The sequence below is a fragment of the Balaenoptera borealis genome (genome assembly GCF_965194805.1).
Source record: "Balaenoptera borealis genome assembly, chromosome: 15".
NCBI lineage: Eukaryota > Metazoa > Chordata > Mammalia > Artiodactyla > Balaenopteridae > Balaenoptera > Balaenoptera borealis.
Window position 1 is genome coordinate 20,422,440 of NC_138871.1, and position 25,443 is coordinate 20,447,882.

Here is a 25,443-nt window from a genome sequence, read left to right on the forward strand (position 1 = left end):
CTATGACAAAGACATACCATTCTTACCTATTCAGTGGTAAACTTTTCCAAGTTTAAAATTATCATGTATTAGTAAAAGAGTAAGGACATATGCACGTTCATAGCTGCTGATGGAATATGAATTAGTACTACCATTTTGAAGAGTAATTAGGCATCAACTACTAAAATCTAAGATGCACATATCTCATGACCCAAAATTACAGTGATCAATCTACCTTTCAAAAAATATACTAATACATGTGGGCAAGAAACCAATGTAAGGATGTTCACCACAACATTGTTTGAAATAGCAAAATAGCAGGAACAAACTAAATGTCTATGAAAAGATAAGGATTAAATAAAGCATGGTATAATCACACTATAAAATAATAGGCAGCAGTGAAAATATAATGGTGATAACTCATGTTACCAGCTAAGCTGTATGTGAAATAAAAATGAGGTATACAATACCATGTTACCATTTAAGTAAATACTATATATATTGAAAATATTATATACATATATACACATTGACCATCTATATCTTTGAGGCACTCTCACAGTGCCCCCAAAGTCAACCTCAGCCCATATTTGAAGGCAGATCAATGCAAACATTTCACCTCTGTAGACAGCCAAAAACTAGAAACTTAAATTCCAATCAATGTAATATTACACAGAAATTAACATAAAGGAAGGTTTTTTTACTATCTCAGTAAATGCTTAGATATGTTTAGTTTAAAAAAATAGAACATAAAATTATATCTCAGCTTTGCTTTAAAAAGACCTCTACGTGACAAATTCAGATATACTCAAAGGGGAAAAAAGCTCAAAATTCGCCAAATGTTCACTGGATAGACGGACTGCAGTAATTTTTATTTTCAAGTTTCTTTTTCTGGTTGCTTTCTAGATGTTCTACAATGGGCATGTATTGTTGAAGTGTCAAAGACAAAACATGTTCTTTCTGAAACAGTGTATCTTCTGTTATTGCATTCTTGAGATACCTTTATACGGAAAATGCCAAAATATTTCTCTACTCCCAGCCTATCACCTTCACTGCAGTCCCACTTTTCAGCTGCCCACTGAGCAGTTATCAGCATCCCAGCTTCAGTTATCCTGGATGTGACTTCACCTCTCCCACTGCTGTGCTCACTGATCCCATCTTCCTGCTGGCTCAGCCCTGTCCCAGTTCCCAGACCAAGGCAGGACTGAATTTACAAGTACTAATACAAGGTCATCCCCCCTTCCATCTCTCTCCCATCCTTTGTGAGAAAATGTTTCCAATTTGGGGTCTGCCTGGACTTTTGATGCACGCCCCTGAGAAGTCAGTACCACACTGTAATACACTTTGTATCATACTCTGGTATTAAACCATTCCGATACTTTTCACGTCTACTAGACTGTCAACTCACAGGGTCAAGTACTATATCTTACTCATATATGGATCCAGGGATGTGACCCCCAAAACAGCAATTTGAATAATTCGTAAGAAAGTATCTGATGAATGACTGCAACATGTGTTTAACCAGAAAACCTGTCTGATTTGTTCAAAGACAGAATGAGTTTGGAGACTTAATTCAATCAGCTAGTATTTATTAAGAAACTAATGGGGGCCCAGGATTATAACAGGGAAATATTAGAAAAAGCAAAGGTATGGCTCCTCTCCTTGACACAGAATCTAAAGTGGTTGACACCCTTAAAAAAACAGAAAATAATTACTGTTTTAGCTTCTGCCTTAACAAGCAAAACATGAAAATCTTGCCTGAGGTCCTGATTTCACAGATGGGCAAACTGCAATCGAGTTTGCCTGCCTGGATTCCAGACTACTGCCAGCACTGACTTTTGCCTCCTGTCCCAACTCCATGGGCCCCAGTATGCCTAGCTCTGCTTGTCACTATGTGTATGCTTGCCCACTTTGAATGATCCCAGTGGATCTAGACTCCTCCTCCCTCCACCGGTTCATGCTGTGTGCTAGGATCTAAATGTTTCCCTTCCTCTTTTCCTAGGGTACCTCTGTCACCTGTTTCTGTATGCATTCCCACAATAACAAGCTGTGACTACAATCCTAGTTTTCTGCTTCAACCTCTTTCCCACAAGACTGACAACATCATGGCAGGCCTCTAAAACTGTAACAAACACTGCTGCTTGCTGACCCAACATTCATTTCCCTTTTTCTTAACTAAACTGCCATTTAGCTCAGCCATCCCCTTCACCTCCTCCACACAGCCAGGAGCTTCAGGGAAAGAGGACTTCATCCCAGCCCCAGCAGGTGGATTCCTCATTAGTCTAAATCTATCATGTATGGTATTCCTTTTCCCCTTACTGTTGACTGGATTGGGGATCCAGTGCTGGCCGGTGAGATCAGAGGTGAGGGAGAACTTTTGGCAAAAGTTTCCTCGTTTTTTCTGGAAGAGATACCACTGCTGCATGATGGTGTGCTCAGAACTGCAGCAGCCAAGATACCAATGCTGAGGATGAGGTCTAGACACAGAGGGATCAGAGAGAAGGGCAGAGAGGATATTGACCAAGGTCTAATACCTGGAGCCACCCAACCTCTGCATTTCTTGGCACTTTTACAAATCTTTTTGAATGCTTTCCCTTTCCTCTGCTGCCAGGTTACAGATAAGGGCATATTTCTAAATAAAATACATCAGCAGCTTTGTTTTCTACTTCAAAAAAGTAACTTTAAGATGGGGATTTGTCAGGTATTTGGGCTGTTTTTAGTTTGAAGCTATTATGAGAAAAGCTGCTATTAATTTTCATGTAAATGCCTTTGTGCGTGTTTTCATTTCACCTGGGAGTGGAATTTCGGGGTTATAGGTTAAGAGTATTTTTAACATTAAGAGAAAAATGTTTTCCGAAGTGTTACATTCCCACCAGCAACGTATGAGGGCTTCGCTTGCTTCACACCCTCTCCAAAGCTTGATATTGTCAGTCTTGTTAAATTTAGCCATTCTGGTGTTTGTACAGTGGTAACATATTGTGGCTTTTAAATTTCATTATTTGGGTAACTGATAGACTTAAATCACCTTTTCATGTGCTTACTGGTCACTGGTATCTCTTTTTTATGAAATATGTCTTCAGACATTCTGTTCATTTTTTTGGTTGGATTGTTTTATTGAGATGTAAGAGTTCTATATACAATTAGTCCATTTTCAGATATATAGAGATAGAAATAAAGATACATAGATCTAGCAAGTCTTGAGTCTTTTGAAGAACAAAAGTTTTTTTTTTTTTAATTTTGATAAAGTGTAGTTTATGTTTTTCTTTTAACTTTATGATTAGTGCTTTTGGGGCCCTATCCAAGACATCTTTACCTAACCCCAATTCACAAAGAGTTTCTCCTATAATTTCTTGTAGAAGTTTATATACTCTAAACCATAGACAAATCTCAAACACATTTATACTCAATGAAATAAGGAGACAAAAATGAGTACATATTCCATGATTCAATCTATATTCACTTTTGGAACAGGAAAAACTAATCTATAGAGACAAAAAGCAGATCAAGTGGAAGGGCATTTTTTAGAGCAATGGAAATATTCTACATCTCGATTGCAGTGGTGGTTACATAGGTATATTTATCAACACACAACAGTATTTAAAATGGATGTACTTTATTATATGTAAAACATACCTCAACAAATTTGATCATAAAAAATTTTAATGGGAATTTGGAGCTGGATTGGTTGAAAGACAGGTGACCACACAGTCCTATGGGATAGGATTTAGGGGATAAGACTTTGCTTGTGCCTGAGGCAAAAACATTAACCTTAGAGTATATGTAACTACTTAAATAAGTATTACCTAATTCTAAACTCATTAATGCCATATAGCGTTTCAAAGACAGTGGCATTACTCCAACAAGCCAAACATATACTGAGCTAGTCCCTATCCAGAGGTAGCAACTGACTTGTATCTCCAGTCCAGGAAGGAATTTTAAAAAGGAGAGAGAGGGAAGGATGGAGAGGTTAAGAAAGGGACAGATTTCTTAGTTCTTCCTTGGCCCAGAGACACTGTGAAGCTAAATCTGAAGTTTTCTTGGGAAAGGGAAAGCACTGGCGGTAAAGAGTTTTCTTGAGTAGCAACAATTTGTGTTTCAAAAAAAAAAAGCAGGGGGAGTGACAGTAAGAAATAAATCATTATGCCTTGAAATTTTAAGGGAAATTCACATATGGAATTATAGAATTTTATAGCTATAAGACACTATATATCATCTGGTCTAAGTCACTTAAAATACACATTAAATAAATAAGCCTTGGAGGGTTTGAGGCTTGTTTAGTCATATAATTAGTTAGCTGGTTGAAAATCTGGAGGAAAAACCCAGGTGTCCTGATTCCTGATTCAGTTTTGCTATGAAATTATACTTTCTAGCCCAATGCTGTGCATGGAGCAGACATTTAAAAATGCCTGTTGAATGAATTCATGTTAGGTAATATGATTTTAAAAATACATAGAAAGCATAAGTAAACAGAGGGATAAATTTAGACGCAGACATTTTTTCCCAGTGAATTCTGTATATACTTCTTTATGACATTTCTGCATTTTAGAGGGAAAAAGCAAGCGCATCTTGTGAAATTACTCTGGCAGATATCAATGCCTGAAGAAAAATATTGAGCACAAGTGGTAAACCCTCAAGAAATGTGGGACACCCTTTCTTAGAAATAGTTGAGGGCAATTAGCTCTTTCTGAGGTAGTTAAGGACACAATAAGAAATAAATCTACCTCCTCACTAAAAGATGCATCAATGATGTTTAACAACTGCCTCAGGCCCTACAAATTTAAGATAAAGTTGGAAGACTGGGATTCTCACCAAACTGTTGTCTAACCACAATTAAAATCAGATGGGAATGGGGACTTCCCTAGTGGTCCAGTGGTAAAGAATCCGCCTTCCAATGCAGGGGACGCGGGTTCCATCCCTGGTCAGGGAACTAAGATCCCACATGCCGCGGGGCAACTAAGCCCACGTGCCACAACTACTGAGCTCGCACGCCTCAACTAGAGCCTGCGTGCGGCAAACTACAGAGCCCACACACCCTGGAGCCTTCGCACCACAACTACAGAAGAGAAAACCCGCACCCCACAACTAGAGAGAAGCCCCCGGGCACCACAACGAAGAGCTCGCGCTCGGCAACGAAAGATCCTGAATGCCTCAACGGAGATCCCGCGTGCATGCCGCAACTAAGACCTGACGCAGCCAAAAATAAATTAAATAAATAAATAATAAATAAATCGTTAAAAAAAAATCAGATGGGAATGAACCATACCCTTTATCTTAAAGCTCAAGGCCCATAAGGTAGAAGCAAGATAGAAACAAAATGATACACGGAAAACACCAAGATTGCTCTGCAGTGTACCAGGGAAACTGCAGATTTAGAAACAACTTGCTGACAGCCCCTCCCACAGGCACATTGAGGGACTAAAATGACTGATAGGGAGCTTTGGATGTCACAGGCCGACCCCATGTTACATAAGAAAACCGGCTCCTGGGTGAAGAGGCATAAAGGCCAGCTGAAACTGCTGGGCAGAGAACTCCTGAAACTTACATGAAATCTACACTTACTTTTCATCCCTCATTTCTGAGCCCTCTTGCCCTCTTGCTCCCTACTTCCAAAATAAATACTCCACTCAAAAGCTGATGGAGACACAGATCTGAGCTTTGCCTCCTGTCTCCTTGCTTGGCCACCCTGCAATAAAGCCTTTTTTCTCTGTAAAAGACCAATGCCTCAGCATTGGTCTTTCTGTTGTGCACTGGGCAACGAGCCCACTTGCTCTGGTACAGGAACATCAATTCTCTGGTCTTTTAGGGAGTCGTTGTGGTTTCTGAGTAGGCTGTGGGAGAACTGGCATGCCCCCATTAAGAGTTCATGACTTTAGCTGTGAAATATCAAGGCGTCATAAAAAAAAAAGATATTGGATTTACTGCAGGTACGTAATGAACAATATGAGCCCAATTTACACATATGAGCATATTAAAAGTGTCCTATTAATTGAACAGGCAGTTATAAATTTTTCAGCTCAATAGATGAAACAAAATTAATTAATTTTATCTCATCCTTACTCCACAGTTCCCTGTTCTCTATAAGTTAAGGTCACCACCTTAACTTACAGAGAACACAGTTGCTTCTTTTTCACTCCCTTTAATGCACACTGTCTTCACATCTGAAAGATAACAGTCTGAGTTGTATACACAGATATGGCCTTTAAATAAGAAGGAATAAAAGCCCTATAAAATTAAGCTTTATAAGGTCAGACTATCACTTTTTTATAATGTGTTACAAGTAATGATCTCAAAGAGTTGTAGAATGCGTATTTGTGGTTGAGTTAGAATTCATCTCCAAGATAAAAATTCACTTATGAGGAAAATTAAAACATTTGAAAGTAGTTTGTCAAAAATCACTGGTGCTGTAACATGAAACTGACTAGACGTGATACATTTGAAAATGTTTTATTTAGATCCGCTGCATCTTTAAAACATCAGAATATTAAGAAAACTTCCAAAATGGAAAATAAAAATGCTACAGTCTATGGTGTTAAACTTCTAGCTTTTGGAAATATATTCACGTTTTTAGCTATATATCTTAACATAATATTCATGAGACTAATTTTGTATATATTAGAACTACAAAAAAAAAATGATAAGAGTATTTTACTATTTTGGAGAAAGGAATGAAATTATGTCTATCTATTAAAAATGAATTAACATGAGCATTATAAACACTGAAACTTGTAACTTGCAGGTAAAATTTTCTGAAAATCCTTTTTTGATAGAATAATTCAAATCATTTATGCTTTTGGATACATGTTTTAGGGATATATATTTCAAAATAGTTAATAAACACCAGCCAAAAATAAAGGTGTGTCAACAGACGTAGCCAATAAGCAACTATCACCCCACACTCAGCAGATATTTAACTTGCTCAGTGTACAATCCCAGACAGACCCTCTGGTGTCATCACACCCTAGTCTCCCAGTAAACACTTGAAAGGGCATAACCCATTTGGAATCGTTAATAATCTTGAACACCAAAAAAAGAAAGAGAAAAAAGGGCCTGTGGTAACAAGCAAAAGTCAACAACGAAGTAAAAATAAAGTTCCTGGAAATACAATTACCCTTACAATTACCAGCTTTATGTATGACAAAATAAATAATCATGGTTACTATTCTCCAAGTATATATTCTGGAATATTCGTGCGTTAAGGCAAAACAAGAGAGACTTGTGATAATCATGATATTAAAGCTTTGTTGTCTAGAAAGCTCAACTTTCTCTCTGCCTTGAAGTTTAAAGAAAAGAGAAAGAATACTCTGGGTCCTCATTGTGACACAGACCTTGAATTCTGCGTCTTGGTGTGGGGCTTTGCGTGAGACAAAGAACTCAAACAGGTCCTCTGGGTAGCTGCACATTCTGTGATAAAATGGATCCCACAATACAACAAGTTGTCTTGTCCCAAGTGATAGTGTAATTACTCTGACTGTATGTGTTTAATACCGTTTAATACACTCCCTAGTATTCAAGTAATTAGTCTTCCCAAACACACGTTGCTTCTTCCCTCTCTGCTTTTGTTCCAGCTGTGGTACCCACCCTGCATGAAATCCTTCCCAGGAATCTCTGTCCAAGCCCCAGTGCTACTCCTGAATATAATCTTTCTCTGGCTACATAAACAACCATCCTCTTCAGAATCCCTCTAACTACTTGCTTTTCATTTCTTTCCAGTAAATAATCATATATTGTCTTGGATTATTTTTAAGCCATTTCTCCTAGTTATAATAATGCTTAAGACACACTGTGTTTATCCCAAGTACTGTGTTTAACACATTTAACTAACCCTTAAAGCAATCCTAAGAATCGGGGTCTACCATAATTCCCATTTTGTAAGTGAGGAGAAAGACTTAAATACTACGAAAGGGCATAACACTCTACTACTTAAGTAGAGCATGCACTAAAATTGAAAGCTCTCTCCAAAGATCTTGTTCTTTGCCACTGTGAAATATGACCTCACACAAATGCCTGTTCTCCTCAACTAGGCTGTAAGCTAAGGTTAAAGAGAGTGTCTTTGACATCTTTTGAATAGTGCATATACTTAGCTGAGGGTTGAGCAGGTTTTAAGAACTCTGAGAAAGGCACAGAGAATGTTCCAGAATATTTCCTACAAGGTCCACAAGATGTTGTACTGGGTCTTTGTCTGTACCATACATTCTTAACGGTCCAGTGAACCAAAGGCAGAAACCTCCAGAAATTAAATTCTTCAGAGGAAGTTGGTCTTTATCTGTAAACTGAATAATGATCAGAGTAGCAGGCTGCTTTTTGAAGATGCCAGTTCTTCTTCTGTTTCATATTTTATTCATTTTAACTCAACTCTCTCTCAAAATCTTGCTGTAAACAAATGTTTTCTATTTGTTAATAACCTCATAAGTTTTGTTTTCACTAAGTAGGTGAATGTTTACAAAGTAGACAAATAAACAGTATCTTTGTTTCCATAGTAAGCACAGCGTTAAAAACAGAGGCATACACCCACATCATTCTGTATATCAAAACTGCAATCAAGAAGAAGCAGGGCTGACTGAGGGGCTGCCTCTTCCCCACACTCACAACCATGAAGCTCCACAAAGAAAGAACAGGAGAGATGCTGGAAGGGGAAAAGTCATGCGAAAGTACATTAGGATAAAACTAACTTATTGTATTCATATATAATTACTATCAAAGTCTTTCACTAGCTTCATGGCATTCCAGGGAAATCAACAACAACAACAACAGAACACCCCTACCTACAACTGTGTCCGCTATTAAGTAATGTAACCACTCAAATCTGGACAGGGTTGATGGCAATTCTGCATTAGAATGTTGGTAACACTGACAATTCGACCAAGCTTCTGCCACATGGCTTCAGTCAGCCAAGCCATTTATGGAATTGCATTCCCATCAAGGGGAGTTGGGGCAGGGGGAAGATCCATCATTCCTAATATCACACACTTCCCAAAAACTGATGCAGATGATTAACTGTGTCAGCTTTTCATCAAATCAGCACTCAAACACTTCGGAAGGTAATTCACTTCATCTCAACTCCTACTTTACATTCCCGTAAAATGTGAAAGTGCATATTGCACTACTGGCATATAATAACTTAAAAGAAAAAAAAATCAGTAATTTGCTCCACAGCATAGTTTCTTACTGGCAGCTTCACTGAATCCACCATTAATTTCAGTCCCTCCCCAGATACTCATTAAGCATAAAACATAGCTATTTATAAATATTAAGGGGTTTTTATATTTTTTATTTTTTTTTTTATTTTTTAAAGAGAGTATAGATAGAACAAAATACAGGCTTATAAATATTCCATTTCTGAGTTATACTGTTTGTTGGACCTTTCTGAAATGATGAATATACTAAAAATTCTGAGACAGGGCTGTCCCGCCATGTATGAATAAACTTTCCGGCAACAATGCTTGCCAAAAGGAACATTGCCAAATCACTATTAATATATGTAATAGAAGGCATCAGAGTGTAAGCTAAAGAAAGCAAAGTAAAATATATCATTTGGTGAAAACAAGTGGTGCAAAACCAACTGAAATTTTAAATTGTTAATGATGGTCCCAGAGCTAATTTAACTTTTCCACTGGTGTAAACACAGACAAAATCACACAGTATGTTTCCAACAGCTTCACAATTTTTGTAACATAGATGAAAAAGGGTAAGAATATCTGCTAAAGGTGTAATGCAGCTAATGCTATCAAAATGGTATATTTCTAAGCCTGTGGAGTATAACCTCATTACTCCAAACTGTCCATTGTCCTCCTTTAGAAGTTAACTCATGATGAACAAAAGTGCATCTCTTCCACTCTTCTGCTCCCTGTTTTCCCAAATCAATCTACCCTAGTGTTTTGTATGCTGACCAAAACATTCCACAAATAATGCTGTGGTGCACACACATTAAAGTTTAGAGAGTTTCTGCCTCTGAAGTATAGATAGTGACAGAACCAAGGACACAAGGGTTCAATTCCAAGGCAAATATTAGGCGGGTGGTTTGAAAATATCAACCCAAAGAGGCCTAAGGGAAAAGGATACAAGCATCCACTGTCACCACCCTCCCCCTCCCCTCCCCTCTTCCTCTCTTGTTCTCTTTCTCTCTCCTCTTCCCTCCTTGTGGCTTCTCACACAGAGACAATCAAAGCCGGGAAAGCTGGATTTTAAATTAGTGAGACACACACTGGGAATATGTAATTCCCAGAAGAAAAAAGAAACTGCTACAGAGGGGAGTGGGGGGTTGTTGGCAACATGTCTAAGTGACAACCCTCCCCACCCCCACCCTAATACAGCAAAAATCCATAGATTCCTCCTCGACCGACCCTCTTCGCCTTCCAGTTCCCAGTACTCTATCCAACTTGACCCTTAACCCAAATAACATTGAAATCCACAGGGCATCCACTGTGCAAGAGTGTGTCTCTCAGTATATGTACACAATTTTTTGGAAGCCCCTGAATCCGGACAGTTGTGCCAGGCAAGGGATCTCCCACCGGGGAAGGGGTGAAGAAAGGGGAAAAAAAGAGATGGGATCAAGAGGAAAGGGAGGCAGAGCCGCGCTCTAGGGCGAGTGGCTGCAAGGAAGACAGGGAAGAATGAAAGGGTGGGAAGGAAGTGGGGCTGGGAGAGAGGAAGAAAGGGATGAAAGAAAGGCTGGAAGGGAGAAAGGAGGGGAGAGGAGAGAGGGATGTTGGGAAGGATGAGGGCGGGAGGGTTGGGGAGCTGGGAGGGAGGGGAGGATGGAGAGGATGGGAGGGAGATAGGGAGGGAGGGAGGCAGGCAAGGATGGAGAATGCTCTGCCCGGGACTCACCTCTGTGGGTCGGTGGGAGTTTCTCGCCCTCCTCCTCTTTCTCGCCCGTTCCCAGCAACTGGAGGGGTAATCACAGAAGGGACTGGAGAGGCGGCGGCGGGGAAGACGGCAGCAGCTGCTGCAGCCGCCTCTGGTCGAGGTGCGCTCCCTCCTGCTCCGCCCGCCAGCCCGGGTCTCCGCCTCACTCGGGGCTGGAAGCGAAGCCGCTCCCCCCTCCCCCCGCCCGCCCCTCGTCCTGCCCAAGCGCGAGCGGCAGCGGCCCAGATCGCCGCTAGGGGAAGAGGCCACTGCGCAGGCGCGGCCGCTTGCTCTCTCGCGCGCGCCCTCGCGGCCCCCCGGCTCCCGCGGCTCCGCGCTCCGCGGGGCTGGAGAAGGCACGGGGTGGGGGCCACCTGCGCGCGCGGCCTTGGGAGCGCCGGCGGGGCGGGGAGGAGCTGGGGAGGCGAGGCCGGCCGCGCCGCAGGTGGGGGGAGGGGACGGTGGCGAAGGGGCACTGCCGAAGGGCGCAGGTGCCGTGTCCATGACAACCGCGTTACCCCGGGGCGGGGGACGCGGTGAGCCGCCCGAGGACCAGGGACAGACACCCGGTGCGGGAGAGGTCCTGGGGGAGAAGGGGACGAGGGTTGCAGAGCAGGATGAAAGGGAGAGCCCGAGAGGGCGCGTGGCAGGAGGAGGGCAGCGCCCCAGCGCAGCGAAGGTAGTGACTGACGCAGGAGGGAGGTTTGTTGGGATCTGGAGGACCAAGAGAAAGAGGATTGGACTTTAAAAAGGACTAGGAGAGGATGGAAGTGTTAAAACAAATGGCACAATTGCTCATTTCACATGCCTTTATTGAGTGCTGTCTCTGTAGAGGGCATTGTGGTTCTTTTATCGATTTAAAGAATATTACTGAGCCCTTAATTTGTACTAGGCACTCTACTTAGGCATTTTGAGATGTCCAGAAATGTTTAGTATACGGTGTTTGTCCTCGCGGAGGTTATACTTTAACTGAGGAACTTACACAGAGATTTCAGGGAGCAAGTGCTCTGCCTACCACTATCAACTGGGGCTTGATGGTGGTGGAATTAACTGTTACAGAAGTGCTAGAACGGAAAAAGGTGCACAGCTTTATCAAATATGAGAGGTAAGTTACACTTACCTTTGTTCTGCCACAGTGCCAAGTGACTTTTTAAATCAAGAGAGAAAAATAGAGACAAACAAACCTATGGCAGTTTGGTATAACACAAGTGATACTGCATTCACATGATGCAAACTGGCCTTCTCGCCTACAAGCATCAGTGTGTTTGTTCATGCCAACAGTTGCACGGATTTATATCACATGGTGCACACATTTTTTCCACTCCTTCTTCACTGGCAACGTCAGCTATGTTACATCCCTCCTTCATTCCCAAGCTGGTATCTGCTGCAATTGTTTTAAGATTGTGTCAAACCCATGTGACTTATTCTCTCCAGGCAATGACTTTAGACCACTATCTGTCCATTCCTCTATCTTTCCCGCCCAATATCTTTTTGCCTTTCTTTTTTAGTGACACCACCACTGTACCAAATTAAAAATCCCTGAGAGAATATGGACAGGAATCACCAGATGTAGGGTTAAGAAAAAAAAAAAAAAAAAAAACCCTTAGCCTAGAACGATGTTTCAGGACCATGGACAGTGCTGTCGCATGCTCCTCCCACCAAGCTTTATCCTTAGGCTCAGCCTATGGATTCAGGAGAAAGACGCTAAGAAGGTAGAGTGTGCTTCAAGAAGTAAATGCCGAGTACCAAATGATTTGTGACAAAAGATAGGAACAGAGTAGAAAAAGAGAAAAGCATACCGTGTACTGGAACAAGTAGAAAGCAAGTGGACCCAGATAGACTTTGAGTAAAGAATGGGTAAGATTGTGGGAGGCACCACAAGGCCCTAAAGTGGTAAGAGGGGGATAGTTTAGAGAGGGAGGTGCTTGAATAAAAATAGGAATACTTCATGCTACTGCTATACAGTATCTTCCTGGAGTCAGAGGACACCTCTGACTTCAAATGGTCCAAGAATGTGGAAAGGGGAAAAGTAGTTCCAGTTAAATGAGGTAGAATAATCTCTCAAGGATGTTTTGTTGTTGTTACTCTGATTTTTCATTCTCTAGTCCAGCTGGTAGGGGATAAACCAAAAAATACAAACCAAAGAGTTATCAGATCTCTCTTTAATGTTGGAGAGCATTCATTTATAGCTTTGTGCATCGTTTTAAATTAAGTTTAAATTTATAATTCTATGTTTTAATTGGCAGCAGACAGACAGGAGGAAAAAAAAAAAAAACCTAATGTAGACCAAGTGCTGTCTTGTCAAAATGAGATGTCCCTCGCTTTTGTCTTGTAGTGACTTTCAAAACTATTAGATATTATTGAGAGAACTTTAAAAGTCATTAAAATATTTACAGGGTTTTTGTCCATGCAATTGCTTTAAATTAGAGTTAGTAAAAATAATGGCATAAAAGCCATCCCTTATTTCTCAGACCCCTGGTCCCCTTACTCTTCCTTCAAAATGCACCAGACTGTTGTCTGTCAGTCAGATAATGATAAGAAATTACTCAGGCAATGCATTTAAGTCACCAGCAGGCAAATGACAGCTGAAATTTTTGTTCTCTGCCTCCAAAAACTTTGCTAACTCTTTAATATTTTGAATGAAGGGGAAACTCCAACCCCTGCCTACTTCATGGAAACATCCAAATTGAGTATTATTTTAGTTATATTTGTTTCTCTCAGATAACAGTCTAAACATCCTTGTATAAATAATGGCTATCATTTGATACTGAAAAGCTATCATTTTATTTGTCCCCATTCTAAACCAAGAGGAAATTTTTAAACTTTATTTCTTTTGTTTTGAGACTGCTTGTGACTCTGGCTGTTTTCAATTTTCTCGATTTAAGTATTGTCCTTCATTTCAATGACATAAACATATACAGCCCTAAGAAAAACAAGCAGTTTTTCCCTTCCCCCATTCATATTAAAGATTAATGCCAAGCTAAATAACAAACAAAAAGAGTACTGTTTAAAGTGCATTATTGTGTACAAATGGAAAAACATACTGTATGTAACTAGAATACTGTTTAACCTGCAGTGATATGACATCCAGATTTTTAGAATAGACTCCAAACCAATACTGGCAAATCCTAAGTAAAATTATCCCTAGTGCTTATACGTTTAAATATCAGGTCCCTACACACTGGGACCCTCATTCAGTCTGTCAGCTCCTGAAATATCTCTATCAAATCCTCCTGAGATATTCATTGTTTTTAATTGGAGTATAATCGATTTACAATGTTGTGTTAGTTTCTGCTGTACAACGAAGTGAATCAGCTATATGTATACATATATCCCTTCCTTCTTGGACCTCCCTCCCACCCACCTAGGTCATCGCAGAGCACTGAGCTGAACTCCCTGTGCTATACCACAGGTTCCCACTCGCTATCTGTTTTACACATGGTAGTGTATTTATGTCAAAACTAATCTCCCAATTCATCCCACCATCCCCTTCCCTTAGACTTTATATTTTATAACAGTTTTAGATGCACAGCAAAATTGAGCAGGGAATACAAAGAGTATCCATATATACCTCCTGCAACCACCCATGCAAAACTTCCCCCCACTACTAACACCTCGCCAGTGTTACATTTGTTAAAACCTATGAACCTACACTGACGCATAGCTATCACTCAAAGTCCATAGTTTACGCTAAGGTTCACTCTTGCTGAACTTTCTATATAGGTTTTGACAAATGTATAAATGACACGTATCCACCACTGTTTCATACATAATAATTTCACTACTCTAAAAATCTTCTGTACTCTGCTTATTCATTCTTCCTTCCCCCAACCCCTGGTGACCTCTGATCTTTTTGCTGTATACATAGTTTTCCCTTTTCCAGAATGACATATAGTGGGAATCATACAGTATGTAGACCTTCAGATTGGCTTCTTTCACTTAGTAATATTCATCTAAGTTCCCTCCATGTCTTTTCATGACTTCATAGCTTATTTCTATTTAGTGCTGAATAATAATATTCCATTGTCTGGGTGTTCCAGTTTGTTAATCCATTCACCTACTAAAGGACATCTTGGATGCTTCCAGCTTTTGTCAATTATGAATAAAAATAATATAGAAAATTTACTTTTTAATAACCTCCTAAATATGTCAGAACTTGTCATGGTATTTTTTGCGTATGAGTACCCCAGGACCTCTTATATGTTTCATCTTGTTCTCACAAACCTTGCTACAGATTTCTTCTATTGTCTAAAAAATATCAGCCAATGAAACTCTCACTTTTGTTGTTTTTATGTACTTCATTCATTATTAAAAAAAAAATCACTAAATATCCTGTTTTAGAATTCTTGTTTACTACCTATCAACTCTAACTTCCCTTTGTCAAGCATATTTATCATTCATAACCCTAGTGTGTGTGTATATGCTGTTTTAATGTTTGCAAATAAGTACAATGGGTGTTTTAGGAATCACATATATAAAATTTCTTTCTTTTGCATTTTGAAACTTTTCAGCTGCAATGTTATGTAGATAGATTGTGGTAGGCAGAATAATGGACCCCTAAAGATTTCCATGCACCAATTCCTTGAACCTGTGAATACGTTACATTACATGGCAAAAGGAACTTTGAAGATGTGATTAAGATTACGAAAGTTGAGAATGGGAGATTTTCCAGGACTATATGGATGGGTTCAATACAATCATTTGAGCTCTTAGCTAGAGTCAAGAGATGTATCAGGAGATGAGGCAGAAGAAGAGTCAGAGAGATTCCAAGTGTGATAGTGACTTGAACGGCTTTGCTGAATTTGAAGGGGACTTTAAACCAGGGAATGAGGGCAGCCTCTAGAAGCTGAGAATAACCCCTGGCCAACAGCCAGCAAGGAAACAGACCTCAGTCCTACAACCACACAGAAATGAACTTTGCCAACAACTTGAAAGAGCCTAGAAATGAATTGTTCACCAGGGCCTCCAGAAAGGAACATAGGCCTGCCAACACTTTGATACTGTTCTTGTAAGGCTCTAAGCAGAGAAACCAGTGTAGCCCATAAGATTTCTGAACCACAGAACTGTGAGATAAATTTGTTTTAAGCCATTAAATTTGGGGGAATTTGTTAAGGCAGTGATAGAAAACTAATACAGAGAGATTTTATATCAATTACTGTATTTGAAAAAAAAAAAAACCAACTTCATTGGATGGCACTTATGAGTGCTTTTAAATTCCAGCATTACCGTATTCTAGTTTTTGACATTGGGCAAGTTACTTAATGTCAATAAGACTTAGTTCCACAATCTGTAAAACAGTGACCATTTTTATCTGTGCTCTTGACTTTGTTGTGAGAAATAAATTGTCCATAAGTTGCTCTTTCTTTAATTAATATTTCTAATATGAATGAGGCAATGATTCAGACATTAAAATAAGATTATTCCTTGTTATATTTTGACCACTTTGGATCTGTTTCCATAATTTTTTATTTCCAAATAAAAGGAAATATCGGGGCTTCCATGGTGGTGCAGTGGTTAAGAATCTGCCTGCCAATGCAGGGGACATGGGTTCGAGCCCTGGTCCGGGAAGATCCCATATGCCGCGGAGCAACTAAGCCCATGCGCCACAACTACTGAGCCTGTGCTCTAGAGCCCGCGGGCCACAACTACTGAAGCCCGCGCACCTAGAGCCCGTGCTCCACAACAAGAGAAGCCACCGCAATGAGAAGCCTGTGCATGGCAGCAAAGAGTAGCCCCCAATCACCGCGACTAGAGAAAGCCGGCGTGCAGCAACGAAGACCCAATGCAGCCAAAAATAAATAAATAAAATAAATAAATTTATTTTTAAAGAAAAAAGGAAATATCTTTTATCTTTTCAAAGGAAAAAAAAATAACCGGTAATATGTCTCCTCAAACTAAATATGTCACTTCCATCTTCAGGCTCCCTAATAGACCCAGGATCCCTTAGAGGAAGATGGGGCAACTCCTTAAAAATTTCCAGATTTTATAATTTTACTCTCAACTGTTATCCTGGAAGAGCGTTTTTCTAAACTCTGTTCTAAGGAAGAATAGTTCCAGTATGAATTCTTTCAATAGCAAATGACTGCAATCCAACTTAAATTAGTTTGAGTAAAAGGGAAATTTTGGCTCACATAGCTGAAAAGTCTAAGGTGTGTCTCAGTAAGGTTCAGCTAGATCCAGGGGGGGTCATCAAAAATATTAATCACGGTGAAGGCTCTGATTGGTTTTGCAAAGGCCTTGTGTTCATCTATGAACCAATTACTATGACCAGAGGAATGGATACTCTCATTCATATGCCCACCCTTGTGACCACATGCAGGAGAAGGAACAATTACCAAAAAGACTTTGAGGAACGGCATGGGAAAGCATACTGCATAAACCAAAAGTACAGCTGCCCAGTCCGGCACTGTGAAATTATTTTAAAAGTGATCTCCACCATGAAATTTTATTGGTAAATGCTGGGTGAAATGCATTTTAAAGCTTTCCTTCATGAATCCTTAGAATGTCATAATGTGCAAGAAGGTTATTTAAGAGAAAGCTATCATATGTAGTGTCTCCTATATTTATTTGATCAGGGAACCCTCTGTCACGAAGTATCTCTTGCAATGAGAGTTCTAAGAAACATGCTTTGGGAAGAGCTGACCTTAGATTTTGCCTCACTCTGCTGTTCTTTGATTCTCACAGCTTATTAATGAGCTTATTTCTGTTCTTCTTGATTTGTAAAATATCTGATCCTCACTGCCATTATTATTCTTATTATTATAGAACTCAAAGAGTCTTTACTGATAATCCTTCATCTGTGGCTTCCTTATTTTGCAGATGGAGAAACTGAGACTCAAAGTGTTTTTTCTCCCATAATCATGGAACTAGTCAATTCCTGTGTGAATCATCTGAACTAGGTTATGCTGAGGTAACAAATAACCTCAAGATCTCAGAGGGTCATGTGGTAGCTCTGTTTTATATAATTCTCTTTCTGAGACCCATGCTAACTGCACAGCCACTACCAAGATTCTAGTTCATCATCGTTACAGAGGGAAAGAAAGCAATTAATTGTTCTGGCCCAGGAATAACTTGTGTATTGGATCCAAACTAGTCACACAGCCCACATAACCACAAGGAACTTTGGAGTGCAAAACTGCCATGAGCCTGGAAAGACAAGGAAGCTGAAATGTTTGGAGGACAATCCTGATTACTACAAGGGAAAACGTGTTGGGACAGGATTTTCTGACTTACTTCTCTCTACCACTTTTGATTTTCAAATGTGATTTGATGATGCATGGTGATAATGATAGGTATCATTTACAGAATATGCTAGTGCTAAGGACCTATTAAGAATTTTCCACATATTGACTTATGAGGAGATCACTAATATTATCCACATTTTTACAATGAAGAACCTGAAACACAAGGTGTTTTAATAAGGGTTGCCCCGACTAAAACACGAAAGGTGCCTCATATGTTTAAGGCTTTGGGTGTTAGTTCTTGCACCAGGTCATAGAGTGGTGGGTGGTGGAGGTGAGCTTTTAATCTATACAGTCTGGCTCCAGAGTCCACACTACTCTTCGCAGCGCTCTACTACCTTCCCACTGATGGAAGAAAAATAACTCCTTCTTACAATTCAAAACACTAAGTTCTTAGTTCAGCTCTGAGGTGGCTGAAGCAGATTCATTTCTTTTTTAACGTAACACATGCACCAAAACATGTTATGAAGGAGCTTTAAGAATTTAAAAAATAAAACAATGAATACTCCATCAAACAGAAGATTTATACTACCTGAGAAATGTCTACAGTCCTTATTCTACATACAAATGCACTCACCCATGCACACGTGCCTTTCCTCTAGTATTTTGTTTGAAAATATTCTCTGACAATCAGAAATATAAAGGCCAGTGAACAAGCAGATCTCCAATTCTACAAATACTATTGACCCAAGTGCCTGTTTGCACTGTATAGTATTATATATAATGTTCTAACTAAAAGTTCAAACTCATCCTTGTTAAGAACAAATATTCGGAAGCCTTGGCATATTGATTTATTCATCCATTCAAGAAACTTCTGACATTTGCCTATTGACAGTCAAAATTCTCAATGTAGATTATTTAGATAAAAGACAGAGTTTGTGCCATCAATGACCTCATAGTATAATGAAGCAAACTGACAAGTGCAGTTTAATGTAATGAGGGCTACAGAGCACACTGTTTATTGCTTACCTAGTAACCATTCCACTCTGTTTCCATTCTAACAGCTCTATACCTCTCCACCATGCAGCCCAGGTGCTTTAGGCTGAGGTTAACCTCACCTCTGGCTCCAAGACCGGTCCAGATCTAAGGGGAAATCCCACTGACCTTGTCACAGGCATTAGTTCAAAAGTTCAGGACTAAGTTCAATGTCCCATTTCATTCCCTGGCCAGAGAAGTTGATTTAGGAATTAACATATGATGGAATATGCACAAATGGGACAAAAAAGTTTTCAGTGGCTTCCAAGAAATAACTTTCTTTTCAAGAGAGCTAATAGAAGAAATGTCTACTTTTGTTTGGATTTAAATGGCATATGGGTATAAAGTAAGGAAATGACACAGTCTTTTTACGTATAGGAAGGAAAAGATAGACCACTACAGATAACTCAAACAAAAAAGGATTTAATACAGGGAATTGATTTACACAGGTGTTGGAAAGATTGAGTGAATGAGAGAAAATGAAGTAATTTAGACACTGTCATTATTCCATACATTAAAAAAGAGAAAATAAGGAAATTAATTATCATTTAAAAGTATACACATATATGTCATACTCCAGAACTCACATATGAATGACTTCCTTTATTTACTACCCATTCCATGTTTACTTTGCCTGCAACCAGGATCTCAGCTAGTATGGTCCTTTACCAGATGAAGGTAAGCAAAATTTTCATTCCTGAGGGTGTGAGTTTTGGGCGGAGCTGTCTCTTTGGGTTGTATAGACTTCCATTAATTTTTCAGCTGAACATTAATGTACTAAGATCCACTCTGGGAAACCTCGCTGGTTCCAGACATAATTTGACTGTCTCCTCTATGGAGGAGTAACCCAACTTCTCCTTGGTAAGCACTCCATAAATCACAGTAGCCCAGTATTTGTCTGTTGTTTCAGTGGAATAAGAAGCCCAAAATAATCAGGTGGCAGACTTAACTTCCATTTCATTGAAAGCATTATGTCTCCTGGTCAAGACAGTTTTCATAATGGAAATAAGACCACTCAACCAAAAGACCTAGAAGTTGTGTGTACAGGGAAAAATTATTGAGGTCCACTTCTCTTCTTAATGAATGGATTAAGAGTAAACCAATTTCATATGTGGTATCTAATAGAAGCTGGTACTATGTGATGTAGGAAAATACCCCAAATTTTAAAATTCATGTCTCTCAGCTGGCACTGTATCTAATAATCCAGGAAGACATTCTATGTCTCTGTTAAGGCATCTGCTTCTGGGCCAAGCAGTATATGGTAAGATAAGTGAATTGTATGAGCCCACAGCTGCCTGCCTTTTGCTTTGTAATAAGTTCTTCAGTCAGAAGCAATATTGTATGGAATATCTTGATGGTGAACAGAGCACTCCAGAAGTCTCCTGATATTGGTGCTGAAAGAGGCATTGGAAGCAGGAAAAGCAGATCCAGCATCCAGAATAAGTTTTGTTCCCCTGAGGACAAAGTCGTTTACCATTTCTAGGTGGAAGAAGTCCAAAGCAATCAATCTGATACCAGGTAGTTGGCAGGTCTCCACAAGGAATGGTGCCATATCAGGGTCTTAAGTTTGACCCTGTAGCTCCTGTGCACTCAGCAAGGATGGTAGTCAAATATCTTTGTAAAGAAGGACCATATTGTTGAGCCCTTGGAGAACACCTGTGCTACTTTTCAAACAAGCCCATTGAAAAAGCATTGGAGAGGCTGGAAAACTGGTGGCTGGTTGACATCCACAGACCAGGCCATCATGTACACTTTTTCTCTAGGAGTTAAGCACTGTCACTTGTCTTCTGCCATTCAGGGATCCCATTGTTTCCACTGAAATCAGGGAGCCTATTTCAAAATTGGCCTCTTGCAATGTCATACTCAGAGAACAAAAGATAGCCACCAAAAAACGCATTTTCTTTAATTTTATTATTGTTAAGTCCAAAAATATGTAAAAGAAGAGGAATAGTATAATTAATCCATGACTATTTATCACTCAGCTTCAATAATTATCAGTTCATAATCAATCTTGTTCCATCTATGCCCATATCCACCCCCTGAATCACAGAGTTTTTGTGGATTGTTTTACTTCTGTCACTAATGTACTTTACTTTACAAATGTCTTTAATGGAGTACTCTCTGGACTTATATGTGAACATATCAGGGGATGGCTGAGTTACAAATAACAGATACACTCTGTTACTTCTACTTCCCTAAGCTTTGGAATATTTCTTCATTATGCCAGGGAAGTTGTAGACTCTGAACATCATTAACTGTAGGTCACATTAGAGTCTGATGTGTTCACAGCTGAACCACTCCTAACTGCTGAAGATAGCATGTTAGATACAGAATCTCCGTAAATCACCGTTCGTTCCAAAATACTTAGAATCACTTCCCACACATATACCCCAAATTTAAGTTAATATGAATAAAAAATAATAATCTTACAATTCCTTTTTGTATATGTCATGTCCCCCTAGATAGATTTTGCTCTTGCCTCCTAACATATGCCAAAATCTGACTCAAGTCGTAGGTCTGAAGGCAATGAGGCATGGTGGAGATCAGTCTTATCAACAGGCATCCACTTGCAAAGCAGCTTCCTTATAGGAGGTTATTACAGGGTCTCCAAAAAGAAAAAGACTAATAGCCTTTGATATAGGAGATTATTTCTACTATCAATGGAAGTTCAAAGAGATTTGCCGGTTTAAGGTCCTCAGTTTCATCCATGTCTAACCAGATATCCATTCTTTCCGAAGAAATGCTTGAAAGTGCACGTAAGATACATAGTGAGGCAATGAATTCAACTTACATTGTAGTTCTGGAATTTTCACTTTTAGATATGGGATGAGATTTAGGATCTCCCCTACAGCTGCAATAAATGAGACATTGTTTTAAGAACACAGTAAAACCTCTGTTAGTCTCTGGCCTGCCTTGAACTAAGAGATTAAAGTCCTGGACTTGTCAATTTCTCTCTATGAGCAATCAAGGGCAGTCTCAAAAAATCCTTGCCCCACAGGTTTTGTCATCATTACCACTATAGTGGTCAAATGCATTAATCACTTGATTTCCCAGAGCTTTGCCTTCAGTAGGCCTATCATCTAAAGCAACAACAGATAGGAGTTTGGTAAATGAGATGCCTCCACATGTCATGAATTAGCAGTAACCAGTTTTCCACTGGTGGTAAGATCATCACTATATTCCAGCTAGTTAATGTACCTAACCCAAGAATCCCATCTTTGAAGTCTGTTTCCTGGAACCTGAATAAACAGAAAGCACTCTGATGATTTCAAATAACAGACTTTAATTTTGGGATCTAATTCAAGAATATTATAACATATTTATTAGAAATTCTTTTTTAAAAATTTTTATTGGAGTGTAGTTGCTTTACAATATTGTGTTAGTTTCTACTGGACAGCACAGTGAATCAGCTATACATATAATATATACCCTGTTTTTTGGACTTCCTTCCCATTTAGGTCACCACAGAGCACTGAGTAGAGTTCCCTGTGCAATACAGTAGATTCTCATTAGTTATCTATTTTATACATAGTGTCACTAAAAAAGGGGATGAAGATGTGGTACACCAGAGATTAGTAATTGCTGAAAGCAGCTACTTCATCTAGTTCTTGGAGAACGAAAGGAATAAGATGGTGTAATCAGAGCCCCAAAGAACACTCATTGCTTCCCTGGTAGGATGATGTCTAGATAGCACAAGTATGGAAAAGGGGCCTGAAACTTGTGCTAGAACTATGGAAGAGGTGCCATTGAAGCTGAAGCTGCATTGCTGATGGATGGAAGAATGCAGTCGCTCAAATACACTTCAAGAAGAAGAGCAATAAAAAAGAACAATAGCTTCTCTATTCCTCCAACTATCTGATACCCCACTAGTATCCTCTATTGGAAGACTATAACTTGAGGTTAGCTAGGAATCAAGGCCAAGGAATGTACTTTGTAGACCCCCTATCCCCAGTATTTCAGAGCAGAGAAGATGGGAGCTGAGAGACAATGTACCATGCAGCCAATGTGATGTAGAAAAATCTTGCAATTATTTTTGTGCATAAGTCATCTTCCTTTGGGTAAGAAAAATTGGTTTGTTCCCTGCCCCCCCACAACGTGAATATAAAAATCTAACTCAAGTTTGTTAAGCACCTACTATATAGGAAATGCTGTTTATATTCCACAGACACTGTGGCAAATTAGAATAATACTGATACTCTAGAAATGGAAACAGATGAAAAGCACATAACAAATAAATATGTAGTATCATTTTCAGTGTTGATAAAAGCCATGAAGAAGAGTAAAGTGTGGTAAAGAGATAGAGAGCAGGAATTGGTAGACGCTTTTAGGAGCATTAGGGTATTTCTGTCTGAGAAGGTGACAGATGAGTACAGATCTAAAACAGTATGTAAGTGTGATGGTTAACTTTATGTGTCAACGTGAAGGGTGCTTTAGGATGAGATTAACATTTAAATTGGTGAACTTTGAGTAAAAAAGATTGCCCTTCATAATGTGTGGGGGCCTCATCCAATCAAATGAAGGGCTGAATAAAATAAAAAAACCAGCTTCTCAGAGAAAGAAGAAATTCTCCAGCAGATTGTTGACTCCTGGCCCACACTACAGATTTTGGACTTGCCAGCCTCTATTATTGCGTGAGCCAACACTTTATGATATTTATATCTTCTATTGGTTCTGTTTCTTTGGAGAACCCTCACTAGTACAAGGAACGATGCTTGCAAGGCTCCATGTAGGATCGTTTTGGGCATAAGAAGTAGCAAATGTCAATAAAAACTTTAAAAAAAGAAAGAAGCAGCAAATGTCAAGGTCCTAAGGTAGGAACAAGCTTGTCACATTGAGGGAACATTGAAATGGAATAGTATGGCAGGAGTGGAGTGAGTTAGAAAAGAGCAACAGGAGATAGGGCTGGAGAGATCTAGAGGGACCTTATTACATAGAGTATCTGAGGAGATGGAAAGGATTAATGATTTTATTCTTTTTTCTAATGGGAAGCAACTGAAGTGTTTTGGTCAGAGGAGTGACATAACTTGATTTTAATTTTCAGCAGATCACCATATGACTACTAAATGGATAATTGACTTAGGGGCCCACTCAGAAGCACAGATACAAGGTAGCAGGACATTGTATCAGTCTAGGAAAGATGGGGTAGCTTTGTGAAGTCCATCCTACCTCTGACCTTTGAGTTACGTGATATGATTTTTTTTCTTGTTGTTTAATATAGCTTGACTTGAGTTTTCTATTACTTGCAGCTATAGTGATTCTGGCTGATGCAAAATTTGGTAACAAGTGTATGGTGCTGAACCAAGGTAGAAGAAGGTCAATGAAAAAAATCTTCCCCTCTTGGACTAGGAAGCTGGTGATATTTGTTATGCAATTATAGAAACGTTGGCTAAAATGACACTTCTTCTATCTTAGGAAAAGACCATGTACTTATAAATGGTGACATATAGGGTGACTGAGTAGAAAAAGTCAGGACGTCAATCTGTTTTGGGTTAGTCTTCCAGCCTCCAGTGAAGTCTACAAAAAAGATATGACTTACTTTAAAGGGAACTTTCTGAAAATAGGGAAGAGAAAGATTGGAAGAAAATACCATTCTTTTCTGTCTATGGACTGAAAGCCAAGCTCTTTCAAATCCCAAGCTAAGGTTTTTGCTACAAGGACAGAATGGTGGGAGACATTGGGACAAGATGAGCCTAACTCATCAGACCTCTCACAAGGAAATTCTGCTAAGCATTTTCAGCTGGTTAATCATGTCATTGTGAAGGTGCAGGGGGAAGTTAACTTGGGGTAATTATGACAGTTTTGGTGCCTTTTCATCTAAGTTTTATTTTTTAAATTGCTCTGAGACAGAGGCCAAGATGAAAGTGCCATTCAGCTCCCAAGGTAATGGGCATTACACAGAAGCTTGTTGCTAAGATAATGAAATGATCAGAATCAGACTTTGACCAGGTAAACTACTGTGTGTGGTTACCATGCTTGCAAAATTTTTGCAAACAGAAGATCAAAACCTGTTAACTTTTCAAGCAAGATGTACTGCCAAAGAAATTCTCAACCAGGCTAAAAACAGTCTTTGATTTCTTAAACCCAGAAAAATCTTCAGATCCTCAAACTTGTATCACCTGGGACTGGACTGCAAACACCACACCATCACTACAAAGGACATTCCCTTCATGGCTATTTTAAATATGACTAGGGAGTAAAATGGACAAAAGACACCCATCCCAAAATTTGAACTGGGTACTGTCAGTTTGGCTAATCAAGGATCTCACTTCTCTTGCAGGTCATAAGATAGTTGGTATTTCTGTCCAAGAGGATGTGATATCTATTTATCACCCTGTGACACTAGTGTTTCTTACCCCACTCATCCCCTTTTTCAACAGAGGTTTATTTTCTTTTATATTTTGTT

The 25,443-nt window shown here is 39.4% G+C and overlaps 2 protein-coding genes and 1 long non-coding RNA gene across 3 annotated transcripts in view; 1 reads left to right on the top strand and 2 right to left on the bottom strand.

The window, feature by feature from the left end:
- The window catches only part of CTNNA2 (catenin alpha 2), a 1,192,234-nt gene extending 1,181,204 nt beyond the window's left edge, over positions 1-11,030 (bottom strand). Inside the window, exon 1 of the mRNA XM_082356061.1 lies at positions 10,807-11,030. The gene's annotated coding sequence lies outside the window, so the exon portion shown is untranslated. The remainder of the gene's footprint in view (positions 1-10,806) is intronic.
- The window catches only part of LOC309611507 (lithostathine), a 1,064,255-nt gene that overhangs the window by 582,848 nt on the left and 455,964 nt on the right, over positions 1-25,443 (bottom strand). The gene's annotated exons all lie outside the window — the stretch shown is intronic.
- LOC309611515 overlaps positions 1-25,443 on the top strand; it is a 1,058,387-nt gene that overhangs the window by 459,611 nt on the left and 573,333 nt on the right. The gene's annotated exons all lie outside the window — the stretch shown is intronic.